General features: G+C 41.6%; 1 pseudogene; it reads right to left on the bottom strand.

The window, feature by feature from the left end:
* Nucleotides 1-243: 243 nt before the first annotated feature.
* LOC148370546 (uncharacterized) lies at nucleotides 244-1712 on the bottom strand (annotated as a pseudogene).
* Nucleotides 1713-15959: the final 14247 nt, after the last annotated feature.

The following is a 15959-nucleotide window of genomic DNA, read 5'->3' as shown; positions in this document are numbered from 1 at the left end:
TGTCTGGCCGTGATGATGTTTCTACGATCTCCCTGGGGAACTGCAACTGCCTTTTGAGGTAAACTTCCATTCTCCATTCGCTGGCGGGCAAGACGAGCCTTCCAGAGTGTAGCTGGCGAGGGGCATTGGTGTTTTTGCGAACGTTGTCGCCAGCCCTTGCAAACTGGATGAGGTGATTTGATGGAGGAGCTGGCTGACTGTTTGCCTTCTGTCTGCAACCTTCGACTACCTCTGCCAGCTTCTTTAGGACGGCATCGTGCCGCCACCTGTAGCGGCCTTGGGAAAGTGCCATCTTGCAGCTTGAGAGGATATGCTGAAGGCTCGCATTGATGGTACTACAGGGGGGCAGATCGCATCAGTGCCGAACCACGGATGTAGATTTTGGAGGCAGAGTAGTGTGTTGTACGTTGCCCGGATCAGAAAGCTGAGCCTGGCTTGAGGGATCTTCCACAGGTCGCGCCACGACAGAGGCCTGTCCATGACCCCTTCCCAAGTTGTCCAGATGCCCTGGCTGCTCTGGGAAACCGCTTTGATGGTATGGCATTCCTGCTCAGTCCTTACCACTTCCGTCACCACCATCTCTTTCCGCTCCCGCCTGGAAGTCTTTGACCAAAAGAGGGGCACGTGCTCCAACCAAGACCTGATCACCCTACTTGGACCCTGCCGACCACTTCGCGATGTTTTAACCTGCCGATTGCCTGGTCAACCTCTCCTTCTGCCTTCCACCTTCTTCCTGTTTGAACTTTGGTGCCCGCTGATCTAACAAGATGACCAGAGGACTCTCTCAACTCCAAAACCATCCGGGACTTGTCCTTCTTATATCCTAGGCTGATGGAATGCAACGGCAGTTGGAGTATGTTCCGACCAAAGAGGCCCACGTCTGAGAGGCATCTTGGCAGCCTCAGCCACTTCCTAACATAAGAGTTTGCCAGCCTATCCAACTTGCTTGCCAGTGAGGAAGGGACCTCACTCACCTACAAAGGCCACATCACCTGATGGTATAGTATGTGCTGGTAACACCATACTTTGTATTTGCCTGGGAGCTGGCTCTGATTGATCCTGGCTAGGCCTTCCGCAAGCTGTTTCTTCACAGCCTCTGCCGCCTGCTTGACTGAGAGGTCTGCTGTGTCTGAGCACCCTAGGCTACGGATGGGTTGCTTTAATAGTAGAGGGATCTGCTCTCCTCCTGCAGTGAAGATGGTATGGTCGTCCCTGATACCTTTCTTTAGGGGCAGGCTTCGGGACTTAGAGGGCTTAATCTTCATTCTTGCCCAGCCTACAAGCTCATCAATCCTCTTAAGCAGTCTTGATGTGCATGCTGCTGTCCAGAGAATGGTGGTGACATCATCCATGAAGCCTCGCAACAGTGGTAGCCTTTGGCCAGATGGCAGTTTCACTCCGCCGACCATCTTCCTAGCCCCAAAGAGGATGATTTCGAAGGCCGCGATGAACAGTATGGGGGAGATTGAACATCCCATTGCAATCCCCACTTCAAGCTGCTGCCATCCTGTAGTGAAGTCCTGGTGAGCACAGCACATCTGCAAGTCTGCAAAGTACTTGGCCACCATGCCTTTAATGCAGTCTGGCTTGTGGAAAAAGTCCAAGGCGAAGCTGATCAGCTGGTGCGGGAGGGGCCCGTACGCATTCGCAAGATCCAGCCACACAACATGGCGGTCGCACTTCTCTTTCCATGAAAAGGAAAAGGGTGGCATTCTCCTTCTGGGTTGGGAATGAAATCTTGCCCCAAATGGAGCAGTTCAAGAATCTTGGAGTCTTGTTTACGAGTGAGGGTAGGACGGAACAGGAGATCGGCATCCGGGTCGGTGCAGCGTCTGCCATCGTTCGGACCCTGTGCCGGTCCGTCGTGGTAAAAAGGGAGCCGAAAAGCAAAGCTCTTGATTTACCGGTCGATCTACATTCCTACCCTATGGTCATGAACTGTGGGTTATGACCGAAAGAACACGATGCCGGATACAAGTGGCTGAAATGAGTTACCTCTTCGGGGTGGCTGGGCTCTCCCTTAGAGATAAGGTGAGAAGCTCAGTCAACTCTATGTAGAGCCGCTGCTCTTCCACATTGAGAGGAGCCAGTTGAGGTGGCTCGGGCAACTGATAAGGATGCCCCCTGGTTGCCTCCCTCGGGAGGTGTTCCGGGTATGCCACACCGAGAGAAAGCCCTGGGGACGACCCAGGACACGCTGGAGAAACTATGTCTCTAGGCTGGCCTCGGGATCCCGTCAGATGAGCTGGAAGAAGTGGCTGGGGATAGGGAGGTCTGGGCTTCACGCAAACCCGACCCCGGATGAGCAGTAGATAATGAATGGATAGGTGGATAAAAACTAATTAATTTATTTATAGATGGCGAAACCCAACGAGTGTTACCAGAAATCAGGAGTGTCAATCACTTGGTTTTGCACGTGCACGTGGAAGTGTAATGTGTCCCAATACTCTCAAGACCGAGGGAGAAGTGCCCTTCAACCCATAAAATGACCACTTCAGATGGAGGGAGGTCAGGTGCTGACTTGGAACAAAGTGACTTCCCAGAAGACTTTGCAAATTGAACATGGCTAGAAAGGAACCGCTTTAATGTAAGTCCTTTTCCACAACCACGCATATATTTACAACAAAATATATTGAGATATCTATCTTAGTTCGACATAAATGCAATAGAAAACCTTATTTTCGCGTTAAAAAATGAACATGTAGTGGGTTGTACATAATTCACCCACGGAACTATTGTTTAGTTGGCGAGTTCCTAGGGGGACTCTTAATTCGACCGGTTCTAGCCACTCTCGTGTGTTTGTTTTGGTTATCGCAAGTTTACATGTTATTAAAGCAGCGTCCGTTGGCACCTTTGTTTGACACTCCGCCTACGACTCCCGTCTCTGCTCGCTACAAACATTGCAAAATCGCTACTTAACACAGTCCACAAATCTACCGAGAGAGATGCAAAAAAACTCTTCACACTCCAAACCGCCGCTACAAGTCCAACAGATCAGCAGCTCCATGGACATATCGGGGACCAAATGTGACTTTGCCGTTTAAGTCCAATTATGGTTTTGTCACCCTAACGCTAACCCTAACCCTAACCCTAACCCTAACCCTAAAACCACGTTTTAGCCGATCCTTGTTTCTATCATAAACCAGTTGTGCCTTTACATCTACATGGCCAGTCGCTAAAGCAGCATAGTTACAATAACGCTATGTATATATGTCATTACGCTTGTTTAATGCACACAATTCTGTGTGTCCTGTTTTATTTACAATATAATGATTTAATGTGAGATCAAATACATTATTGATGCGTAGGGGAGGTAAGCATTCCGTAACTGTCAAAATGCATTAGTTCTCATCATACATCATGAGTTATGATTCCGTACTTCACGTGGAAATACAGATGTAACAACTATCACACAGTCCACTGTCTTCTCTGTCAACACATATTACATAAAATAATTATCTTCTCAAAACGTCCAAATGTGGAGACAATTCTAAAGCATATGTGATGCTGGAAGAATTACCTGTCAGGTTTGTGCATCTATTCACTATTAAATAATTGTCCAGAACACATTCTATAATTTCCTGTCTCACATCTAGTTGCATCGGCCTATTAGTGAGCAACTAGTGTCTACTGTGGTCATGTGGGCTAATATTTCAGACTTTGCAAACCAAAGCCCTGATCAAATTCAGGGACAAAAATGATGAGCAGTCCACAAAGAAAAAGTTCACCACAAAACAACTGTGGGTGTGAGTAGCCTAACCTGCCGTTTTGCAATCTCATTGTGATAATGCATTAACCCACTCCAATATCATAGGACAGCTGTCGAAGCGACCGGGCTGGAGGGGAGAATTACAGGACAACAGGCAGCAAAAACATGGGAAAACTTAAAAATAAAATAGCTAGAAGGTAAATTTAATTTGATCTACATCATCCTAACCCGTTAGCTGTTGTTATGTATATCTTGTTTCAAATACATACAGAATATCACAAACAGTGTCATGTTACTGTGAGTGTTGTGATTGCAGAACCTGAAAATGCCGAAAATTGGATGAGACACTTGTAATGGAGAACAGACGGCATTAACCAGGCATTATTATGCGGTTCTCGGTGGTAGGCTATCCGTTGACCCACCAGTATTGGTGGCGTCATTCACCCCACCTGAACCCACAGAACCACCAATGGTAAGTTGAGAGGAGCAGAAAATCACCAATCACGTTTTATTAATGTACAGCACCCTATACACAGTTGTCTTTGTACAATACACTGGAATTAAGTAATTTTTCTTGTTTTTTCCCCCCAACCCAAAAGATGAAGTCTGAGTGCAGAAAAGGCACGAGGAAACTGAGGCCAAAACTGAGCGGTTCCTGATCCTTTTTGGGAAGCTCGTGGACAAATTACATGAGCAGTGACATCTCTGCAAAGGGAAATTATTTTATCATTTTATGAATTCAATAAATTTCTAGTTTGTGTTTTCCAGTTTTAAGGAAATATTGGTATACAGTGCATCCGGAAAGTATTTACAGAGCTTTACTTTTTCCACATTTTGTTGTGTTACAGCCTCATTCCAAATTGTATTAATTTAATCTCTTATCTCAAAATTCTACACAAAATACTCCATTATGACAATGTGAAAAAGGTTCTTTTTTAATTTTTTTGAATTTATTAAAATAGAATACTAAGAAATCACATTTACATAAGTATTCACAGCCTTTGCCATGAAGCTCAAAATTGAGCTCAGGTGCATCTTTTTTCCACTGATCATCATGAGATCTTTCTACAGCTTAATTGGAGTCCACCTGCAGTAAATTCAGTTGATTGGACATGATTTGGAAAGGCACACACCTGTCTATATAAGGTCCCACAGTTGAGTGTGCAACAGAAAGAGAAATACAAAAGAGAGGAAGAAAGAGAGAGTGAGAAAGGGAGTAAGAGAAAAAAGAGAGGAAGAAAGAAATATGAAACTGGGAGTGAGAGGGTGAGAAAGAATGAGAACAAATCCAAAAAAGAAAGAAAGAGTTAGAGAGAGAGAGAGGGAGAGAGAGAGAGAGAGAGAGAGAGAGAGAGAGAGAGAGAGAGAGAGAGAGAGAGAGAGAGAGAGACAGAAAGTGAAAGAGACAAAGAGAGAGGGAGAAAGAAAATAGAGGGAAAAAATGGGAGAGAAAGAGAAAGTAAAAGAGAGAGAGGAATAAATATTACAGCGGTATCTTTGCAACTAGTGCCTGGCAAACTGCAGCTCATTTTTCTATTTGCACTTCTTTCGGTGTTGTCGTGTGGGCCAGATTAAAGCCTTTGGCAGGCCTGATTTAGCCCACGGGCCACCTGTTTGACATGTATGCTTTTATTGGACTAGAAGTGAGACCAAATTTAAAAATCGCTGTTAAAATCAACCTAATTATACAAAACATAATAAAAAGGCATGCTTTTCATTTTATATCTGGAATTTCTGTGGCTCTCACAACTTCATATTCATTTATGTTGCAGTATGTCTGCTTTTAGAGCCCCCAGGAAACTGGTGAATGTGCAGCAGAATGAATGGGCCTTGTACTTGGATGCCACCCTGTTTTTATTCAAATCTAAAGTTCATACCACAACTAAGCACACACCTCTTAGCTGATGTTCTCTCTCTCTCTCTCTATCTCTCTCTCTCTCTCGCGCTTTCTCTGTTTTTCTTTCTCTGCTTTCTTTCTTTATGTCTTTTTTGTCTTTCTTCTTTCGACTTCCATAAATTAAACTGGTAGTAACGTAGTAACAACATAGTGAGTAGTACACGTGGTCGCCACCAGGTTGTATTTGCCAGACACAATACAGGAAATGGTGCTCCTACTACCCTAGTGATTTGCACTATGATGTCTACGTTTGCACCAATGCATATGCTGACTATTTTTTTTTTGCACTATGATGACTTTGCACCAAATGCAATATTGCACAACCCTTACGATACCAACGGTATCACGACAACACTGTATGTAACATCCCACATGCCGACATTTCTTGTGTAAATACCATGTAAATTATAACTATAGCCTTATCCCCCTTGTTTTATAACCTTATCTTCTCTGTTCCTTTATCTTCTTGGCTCATACCTTACTGTGAATGTGTAAAACTGGAGTGTCATGCCCAATTTCGTTGTCACAATATGTTACTGGGAGGTCGCTGGTTCGCTGGTTCGCGCCTCGGCCGAGTCATACCTAAGACTTATAACATTGGTAAAAATGGCGGCGCCCTCTGTTGGCTGCGGCTGCATCGGCTCGCTACAACGGGTCAGGTGTATCGACATTTCGTTCTGTGTACATTGTTACAAAGAATGACAATACAAAGGAAATTATTATTATTATTATTATTATTATCAAGCCATTTTGTAACAATGACAATAAAGGTATATTCTATTCTATTCTATTAAGGGGATCCACCTAACCGCGTTACAACAAAAAACAACAGCGACCAGGTGATAAAGCTGATGTATCTGAGTCAGATCAAAAGGCTTCTCTTGCTACCGGTATCCAATGAAACCAGTACTGTACATGTTGGAAAGTGAACCTCTACCCAAAAAAACTGCCTGAAGAGGGATGGGCGCTACCAGGCTGTACTTGCCCAAAACACATCAAATAAAATGGTGCCCCTATGACACTAGTGGTTAAGGGATTGAACCAACCAACCATATCATACTTCAGGCCCTTCGCACTAAAAAGTGGCAATAAGTAGCTGTAGGCTAGAAAAAAGGGTGGAGACCCCTGTCTTAAAGGAAAGGGTAGAAACAAGTGTTCTGTACTGAGAAGAGTATCTTTGGTGTACCCCTTTTTTTCAGTTTCATCATCGATTTGTTTGACACAATCATTGGGAAAAGCAGTGGGCAGGTGTGTGAGGGCGACAACGGTAAAATAGTTTTTTAGAGTTCTAGGGCCACACGTCAGGCTTTCAATAACAGGATTAACGTGGCCCCCGGTGCCGCAGTTCCAGCTGGAATGGGATCAATGGTTTAAAAGGCAAAAGCGTTTTAAAAGGATTACAGATTAGCAATTAGATGTCTTCTTGACTGCGGGTTACAAGCAGCCTCCACACAGTATTGTTAGCACTTTCAGGTGATTTGTGTGAGTGACTGGCACTCTGGCCCATGTATTCACACTTTATCTTCTGAATTTGACACCTTTAAGGTTTATCTGAGCCCACACACCTCGGATTTTTGCATGGGCCCAACCAGCCCCTTCTTTGGGGCACTCAAGCACCCCCAAATTCAACCCCCCCCAAAATTATATAATTTTTAAAAAACTCTTCTGGACTTCAATGCAATAAAAAAATGCTAGATAAAACAAAAAAAAAACTAAAAAACACAGCGTCAGAAATACCCCACTGCCTTGAAATGGTTCGGTCCATTTGATTCCGAGCACCGCATTGTAGTATCTCTGTAGTAGTAGTTAGATTTTTTTTAGTGTTTCTGTCGTATTTTTATCCTATTACTATATCTTGTATGATTTTGTTGTCATAGTGTTGTAGTATATATATATATATATATATATATATATATATATATATATATAGAGAGAGAGAGAGAGAGAGAGAGAGAGAGAGAGAGAGAGAGAGAGAGAGAGAGAGAGAGAGAGAGAGAGAGAGAGAGAGAGTTTGACGGGCTGTCATTTGACAATACCCTGGCTTCTAGCAATTCAAAAAAATTCGCTTTGATGTGAACAGCGAGGGCCTGCTCCCCACTTATCAGGAGCTGGGTTTTCTGGGTTCTACAATTTCTTCGTACCCAGTGAGACATTACACCATGCAATGTCTGGAAGTAGGATATTCTTTGGAGGTTCCTGCCAAATTGCCAATGAGTTTTCAGAGTCTGTTCTAAATTGTCTCTCGGATGCAAAGAAAGTGCAGTAACTATCAGAGTGTTACATATTTTTTCAAAGTTTGCAGATTTTATAATATTGCACAAATAGTTTATGATAAATGTTTCACAACAATACCTAAAAAAAACCACAAATGTAAAAAATATGCTTTGTCTGTCTATGGCTGTAATTGTTCTGTTGCTTTTGGTACAAGGCTGTGTAAATAACAGTTTATACATGTAGTAAATTATGTGTTTATGTTTTGGCCTTAAACAGAAATTTGTTTATCACTTGTCAGTGGTTGTTTCAACTGCATTGTTTTCATGGAGGTTAAGACATCTCAGCAAAGAAAGCAATACATATCGAAGTAAGTGGATGTTAAATAAATGTCATTTTAAAATGGCGGTGAACAATCCTTCGGAAACATTTTCCAGTAGAAGATATTTCGATGTGCCCTGTAAACTTTTCTGCAAACTGGATTCTGGTAGTATGTGTTCAACCTGAATTTGTTTTACAGAAACTGCTTTGAATGAATTTTTTAATATAACTGAGATCAAATAACTTTTTTCAAGCTCATCAACATCCCCATGAGGATACTGATCCTAATTTATTCCATTGGGAATGAGGACAATTATGGGCAGAAAAAATATTCGCAACTAGAGGTTCTTGGGTGGCCAAAGTAATGATTTAAAGAAGAAAATCTGGCTTGATATGAATCTGTTTTTTGTTCCATTTTCACCAAAAACTTTGTAGATATGATGTGATGGAAAGGTAGGAGGAGTCATGGCAGTCACAGCCTCTGGAACATCACAAGCAGCAGGACTCCAGTAGTTGTGGAGTATAGGTGCTGAGGGAATTATTAAACAGTCTTTTAAATTATTGTGATTTAAAGAAATAAACAGTACATTTTGTCCCTTATCTAAAAACTTATTAATGCTGAATTAAAAATGTGCCAAAATTGTGATGCAGTTTGCAGAAAAGTACATCTGCTTGGATGAGATTAAGGAGGTGCTAACAACCATGGAAGATGTTTCGCAGGCTCGAGGGCAGACAGCCTCGGGGTAAGTTCAGAGATGCTTTTTTACTTTATAGCTACAGTTGATAGAAAATATGTCTTACTAATTGTATTAACCAAACATAGCAATGGTCCCTACAATCAACAATTTACACAGATGTACAAAATGCCCTTTATGTTTATCTAGATCAGGGGTCAGCAACCTTTTCGGTGTGGAGTGCCACTTTCAAATTTCCTTCTAAATCAGTGTGCCACACCAAGATTAATGACTCGCACATCATTTTTTTTCCAATATCCAACAGAGCTGTCATTTTACCAGTCCAAATACACATCATGGATATACATTTTAATCATATAACTCAGTGTTTTTCAACCCTCTTTGAACCAAGGTACTTTTATTCCTAAATAAGTTCCAAGGCACACCGTCCGTCGAAAATGTTTGAAAATGAAGTTATGTCAAATATTTCACTGTACTACCTCATAAGCAGAAAATTAGTATATAAAAAGAAGAAAATAATACTGAAAGTAAAAAAGAATGATGTGCTTTATTTATGTTTTGATTTTTTACAGTGCAATCTTAAACCGCTTTGTTAAACAACTTAAGTTATTAAATGTACTGTGCTACCTCAAGAGCAGATAATTAGTACATAAAAAGTATATATAAATCTACTGCCATGTACTGATACGGATGACTATTACAGTTCCTCGTCTGAAGTTTGCAAACATACTGAATAATGGCCTGATGTTTTTGAAAGATAAAATTGGGCAAATTCCAGCGGCACACGAGACAAGGTGTGTGTAGCCACCCTTTAGAATAACTAACCAAGATTTTTCATCTGTTTTCCTGGCGTAATGATCGAAAGACGTATGTGGTGCTCTAAAAAGGCGAGACGAGTTTTGAAAAGAATAAACTCGGCTCTTTCATTCAAGTGGTCAATAAATTGTTAGAATATTTTATTTACCACCCATGTTTGCGACAGCGTGAATTACAATACCCGCTCGGACTGGGAAAACATAGGGTGAATTTTAGGAATGTTGTAAAGATGGAAAAAGGCTGTTCTAGTCATATTCTTAACGCGTGTTTGGAAGGACAGATTGGGGTCAAAGGTGACACCTACATTTTTGACTGACTCACTCTGGGTGATATTAGCATTTCGGTCTTTTCAAAGTAGAGCCCCAAGCATTTAAGTGACATCTATCTTTGTATCTCAGTGATGCGGGCCTCCAAATTTCCACAGGGGGGCAGATTCCTCCATATTGTTGCGTGTCATCTGGGAAGCAATGGAAACTGATATTAAACTTGCGAATAATATCACCTAATGGAAGCATGTAAATGCTGATAAGGAGGCCAAGTACTGAATCCTGCAAAACAGGGAACACTAAAGGGCTCAGATGTCAAATCCTCAAACCGATTTCAATGCCGCACAGGGACAACCCAAGAAATTACAAAATAAAGTTTTGATACGTTAATTTGATTTATTGAGACACAAACAAAATCTAATCTCATTTGGCCCTATGTTAAAAAAACAACTGCCCCCGTTATCAAATCACAAAGTAACTGTGACTACGAACAACAGTTTTGGAAAAGCTGTGTTCAATTCCAAACCCAAAATCGATTGCCACCACCTGTTTTAAATCAAGAAATCACACGAATTAAATCTTTTAGACAAAGTGAAGTAGGCTTCAAAATCTCAAGAACACGATTGACATTCCACAAACCCCAAAAAATCAGAGAAGAAATTATGAAAAAGGGATTAAAATCTATCAATCCGGAAAGCGTCACACAGACATTTTTTTAAGGTTGTATGCATAAGATCCAGGAAAACTTACTGTTGATTTTGGTGCTTACCAGAAGATCCGTAAGGAGACCGGCCATCAGTTCATGCCCTCAAACTCATGCGCTCTTGGATCATGCAGTATGACAACAATCCGAAAAACGCCCAGCAAATCCGCTTCTGAATGGCTAAAACACAGAACAAAAATGAAGGTTCTGAAGTGGCTGAGTCAAAGGGAAATTAAATTGCTTTGGTTTGATCCTAAACAGGCAGCTCATGCTAAAAACCCTCCTAGTTTGGGAGATTTGAAACTATTTTGCAAAGAAGAGTGGGTCAAAATTCTTCCACAGCATTGGGAAATACTCTTTATCAATGATGGTAAAAGTTTAATTTGTGTTATTGGCTTATCAAATGGAATCAACATTTTAGAATTGTATTTTCTATTTTCTTGGGTAGTCTCTGTGTGATTTAAAAATTGGTTTGATTATCTGAAACATTTCATCTCATTTCATCTCATTAGCTACACCGCTTATCCTCAGTAGGGTCGCGGGATGCTGGAGCCCATCCCAGCAATCATTGGGCAATGGGCAGGGAACACCCTGAACTGGTTGCCAGCCAATTGCAGGGCACACGGGGACAGACAACTTACTCACTCATTCACACCTAAGGACAATTTGGACCGGCCAATCCACCTGAAATGCATGTCTTTGAAATGTGGGAGGAAACCAGAGTGCCCGGAGGAAACCAGAGTGCCCGGAGGAAACCCACGCAAACACGTGGAGAACATACACTCCACACAGTAAGTCCGGTAGCTGGATTTGAACCCACACAGGAGGTTCCCAAGACCTTAGCGCTGTGCCGCACACGCGCTAACCACAGCGCCGCCGTGCTGCTATCTGAAATGTTAAATATGCAAAATGACAGAAATCAGGTAGGGGAAAGTCAATTGATTTGCTTTTTTTGTTTATCATGTGAATTAAAATACAATGTACATTTTAGAGACGTGAATTGGTACAATTAGATATCCATTCATCCATTTCTGCACCGCTTATCCTCAGTAGGGTCACGGGGGTGCTGGAGCCCATCCCAGCTGTTTTCGGGCAGTGGGCAGGGGAACCTCTGACTGGTTGCCAGCCAGTCACAGCGTACACAGGGACAGACAATTCGTTTCTCACTCAGACCTAGGGACAATTTGGCCCGACCAATTAACCTGACATGCATGTTTTTGGAATGTGGGAGAAAACCGGAGTGCCCATAGGAAACCCACGGGGACAGCATGCAAATGCCGCACAGAAAGGCTTGTAGCTTGACTTGATCATATGACCTCATAACTCTGCCGCGTACGCGCTAACCACTCATACACCGTGTCGCCCTACAATGAAGTTATGAAAGAATAATTCATGAATTAACTTAAATCTGAATTTAATGTGACCTAAATTATGTAGTTGTCCTCCAAATAAGCTTAATATGGGGATTCCTTCCTTTATACAAAATTGGATGTTTATTTTTTTCAAATAAACATTATCTTCCATACATACAATAAAGATATTTATGACATGCCCAACATAGATTTACTTTAACACAATTATAACAGTTACAGTCAATATAATTATTATGTTCCTCATTGACTTGTTTGTTCATCAAGAACTGACAGCATCATTCGGTTCCAATTATAAATAAGCATATTTTAAATTATAAGTAATATAAATAAAGTTCTATGATTCAACATACATTTACAACATTTACCTTTGAATGATGACTTTGATATGGTTAAAACATGAGCTAGAACAAGACTAGAAAACTGCTCCATTTTATTATCCCCAGAGAAATTGTATCCATTCTGATTTGGTAACGTCAATGATGAGATTATAAAGGCTACAAACAACCTTAATCCCAATCTGTTCCACTTTGCGAGCCTTTGAGGGATGAAATATGAAAGCACATTATAGAGTCAGTGTTTGGTTCTACTTTTGGCCTGTTAAATACAGGTGACAGGCCTAAGAACAAAACGCCACACAATTATAAGGACTCTGGTGGAAATTCTTCATGCTTTCAATTTTGGCTGCTGTGACAGGAATGATTATCCAGATTCTAAACTTGTCAGGACTATGGCATTGAACCCGGACTGCGGCACCCAATATGGGTCAAAAGACAAAATCCAAACAGTATTAAAAATACAATTATATCAGTCACTCCAAGAGCCAGAATCTAATCTAAATGTCATCTAAATTTGAATCCCGTATTCATTCCTCTGTCACAATCAGTTTCACTGCTGTTTGTGACAAGCATTTTTCATCTCAATCTTAGGGACAATGTCAGTGCATTTCTAATCACAAATGTAGTACATTGCACAACAGAAGGTTTATGAAATCACAAAGCAAACATAGTTGTTTTTTTTTAAATTATCAATGACTTGATAAAGAAAATACAATTTGAACAAATCATATAAATCTGGTCTGCAACGCACAGGCCTCAAGGGACATATAGAATAATCATATCATATAAGATATTAAATATTATTTTTTGATAACATCTTTTCGACCCCATTGAGAGTCATTGACTCTCCAAGGAACTCATTCTGACTTCCGGTTCCGGTTCCAACATGGCGGCGCGTGTTTACGTTGTGGCGGCTAGTTGCTATCCGACTAAACTGCTTTTTACTATCGTTCTCCTATCTTTTTTGCTTTCTTTTTTGGACACATGCGTTGCCAATAAGACTTATAGTCGGGAGGAACTTATTCTATTGGGTGGGCGTCTATATTTCGACTCTTCGGGCACCTTTTATACCACCCATGATATCCCGAACGAGCTTCAAAGGGACTCGGGTTCTCCGTGGCTAGCCACTCCACCTAAGAAAAGACGAAGACGGCGCAAAGACAGAAAGCAGAAGCGGGGCTGTCAAGCAGGGAAGCGTGTGAAGTTGAAGGAGCAAGAAGGACACGAAGATGTGTCTAATCCAACCATTTTTTCTTCATCGATCTTGCCGGTCAACCGACGCCTGAAGCCCAACGCACCCGAACGGCGACATCTTGTGACGATCTCGACAAAGACTACAGCTAAGTTAAACGATTCAGCAAAGCTAAAATTTGGTCTTTTAAATGTTAGATCGCTTTCTCCTAAAGCTTTACTTGTTGATAATATTATTCGCGATTATAAACTTAACTGTATCGGTCTCTGTGAAACTTGGTTACGCCCGGATGAGTTTTTACCGCTAAATGCTGCTTCTCCTCAAGACTATGTGAGCAGCCATGTAGCACGCCCTTTGAAGAAGGGTGGCGGTGTCGCGCTCATTTCTGAAAAAACGCTCAAATTTACTCCTCGTACCTCTAATGATTGCAAGGCGTTCGAGGCTCTTGTTATGCGGTCCTCTCTATTGTCAATTTATGTAGTAACTATTTATCTCACACCAGGGCCATACACAGCTTTCTTGGACGAATTTGCTGAACTTTTGTCTGAACTAGTAACCTATGCAGACAAAATTATAATTATGGGGGACTTTAACATTCATATGAACTCCCCACTCAATTCACTCACTGTTGCGTTTCGGTCTCTAATTGATACATTTGGTTTTAACCAACTCGTTGATTTGCCAACTCTTAAAGATGGAAACACGCTAGATTTGGTTCTGACTCGAGGAGTTTAAACCTCAAACATGACAGTGTTACCGTGTACTACAGTTATCTCGGATCATTATTTAGTTACATTCGAGGTGCTAGCTAAATGTATTACTAAAAAAGCTGAAGGGTTTAGTGGACGCAATATAAGCACCGGCACATTTTCTGAGCTCTCCGATCTTCTTCCAGGAGCAGTTGCGTCCTTTCCTTCATACAAAGGCTCTATCGACTCACTCATGAATGAGTTTAATGCTACCCTGGCTAGTGTCCTGGATTCAGTAGCGCCCATTCGGCTTAAATCACGACCTAAAAGACGCACACCTTGGTTTAATGATGAAACTAGATCCCTTAAACAAGAATGCAGGAAATCTGAAAGAAAATGGCGCGCTACCAAGCTTGAGGTTTTCCACCAAACCTGGTGTGACAGTCTGTTGAAGAATAAAGCGGCCCTTGCCTCTGCAAAATCAGCCTAACTTTCGAAGGTGATTGCGTCACAAAAGAACAATCCCAAAGTCCTTTTTGACACTGTAGCATCGATTAAAAGGCAACAGACTATCCCAGATATTTCCACCCATTAAGCCTATGACTTAATGGTCTTCTTTACTAAGAAGATTTAAGGCATACAGTAAGAAATTGCCAAAGACAGTATTAATACAGTACAACACATACTAAAGCGCTGAAATCTATAGATGCACGACATGGTGGCTGTTCAGGGAATTTGTCCCATTTTAGTGAACTGTCACTCGATAATCTTAAACAGATCATGAATACGGCCAAACCGAGGACTTGCCAGTTCGACCCGCTTCCAGGTTCGCTTATTAAAGGTCTTTTTGGCGTCCTTGCACCTTCAGTTCTAAATATTATAAACATATTACTCTCCTCAGGTGTAGTTCCTGCGGCTTTTAAGTCAGCTGTTATTAAACCCACACTGAAACGACCCAACCTTGATCCAGAAAGCTTATGTAATTATAGACCTGTGTCAAACCTACCATTTCTTTCTAAAGTACTGGAAAAAGTAGTGGCACAGCAGCTGAATGATTTCATATCCGAGAAGAATCTTGTTGAATCAATGCAATCAGGATTCAGGGCTAACCAGTCTACTGAGACAGCTCTGATTAAGGTAACCAATGATCTCCTACGGGCAATGGACTCTGGCGCTTCATCACTTTTGCTGCTGCTCGACCTTAGTGCTGCTTTTGACAAAGTGGACAATAATATCTTACTAGAACGGTTGGAAAAATGGATTGGTCTCTCAGGAAACGTCCTCTTATGGTTCAGATCCTACCTCTCAGATAGGACGCACTGTGTTAAATATGGCGAAATGACATCTGAGCCCTTTAGTGTTACCTGTGGTGTTCCGCAGGGTTCAGTGCTTGGCCCCCTTCTCTTCAGCATTTACATGCTTCCATTAGGTGATATTATTCGCAAGTATAATATCAGTTTCCATCGCTACGCAGATGACTCAACTATATCTCCCGATGGAGGAATCTGCCACACTAAACTGTGCAAATTTGGAGGCCTGCCTCACTGAGATAAAAGAGTGGGTGCCACTTAATTTCTTGCGTCTTAACTCTGAAAAGACCGAAATGTTAGTTATTGGTCCATCTAAATGCCGCGACTTATTCTCTAAAACCGATGTGAAGATTGACAAATGTAACATCACACAGAGTGACTCACTCAAAAATTTAGGTGTCACATTTGACCCCGATCCGTCCTTTCAAACACATGTGAAGAA

Source organism: Urocampus carinirostris, chromosome 2 (genome assembly GCF_059441175.1).
Source record: "Urocampus carinirostris isolate Australia breed hairy pipefish chromosome 2, RoL_Ucar_1.0, whole genome shotgun sequence".
Lineage (NCBI taxonomy): Eukaryota > Metazoa > Chordata > Actinopteri > Syngnathiformes > Syngnathidae > Urocampus > Urocampus carinirostris.
This window is presented reverse-complemented; position numbering and strand designations above follow the sequence as displayed.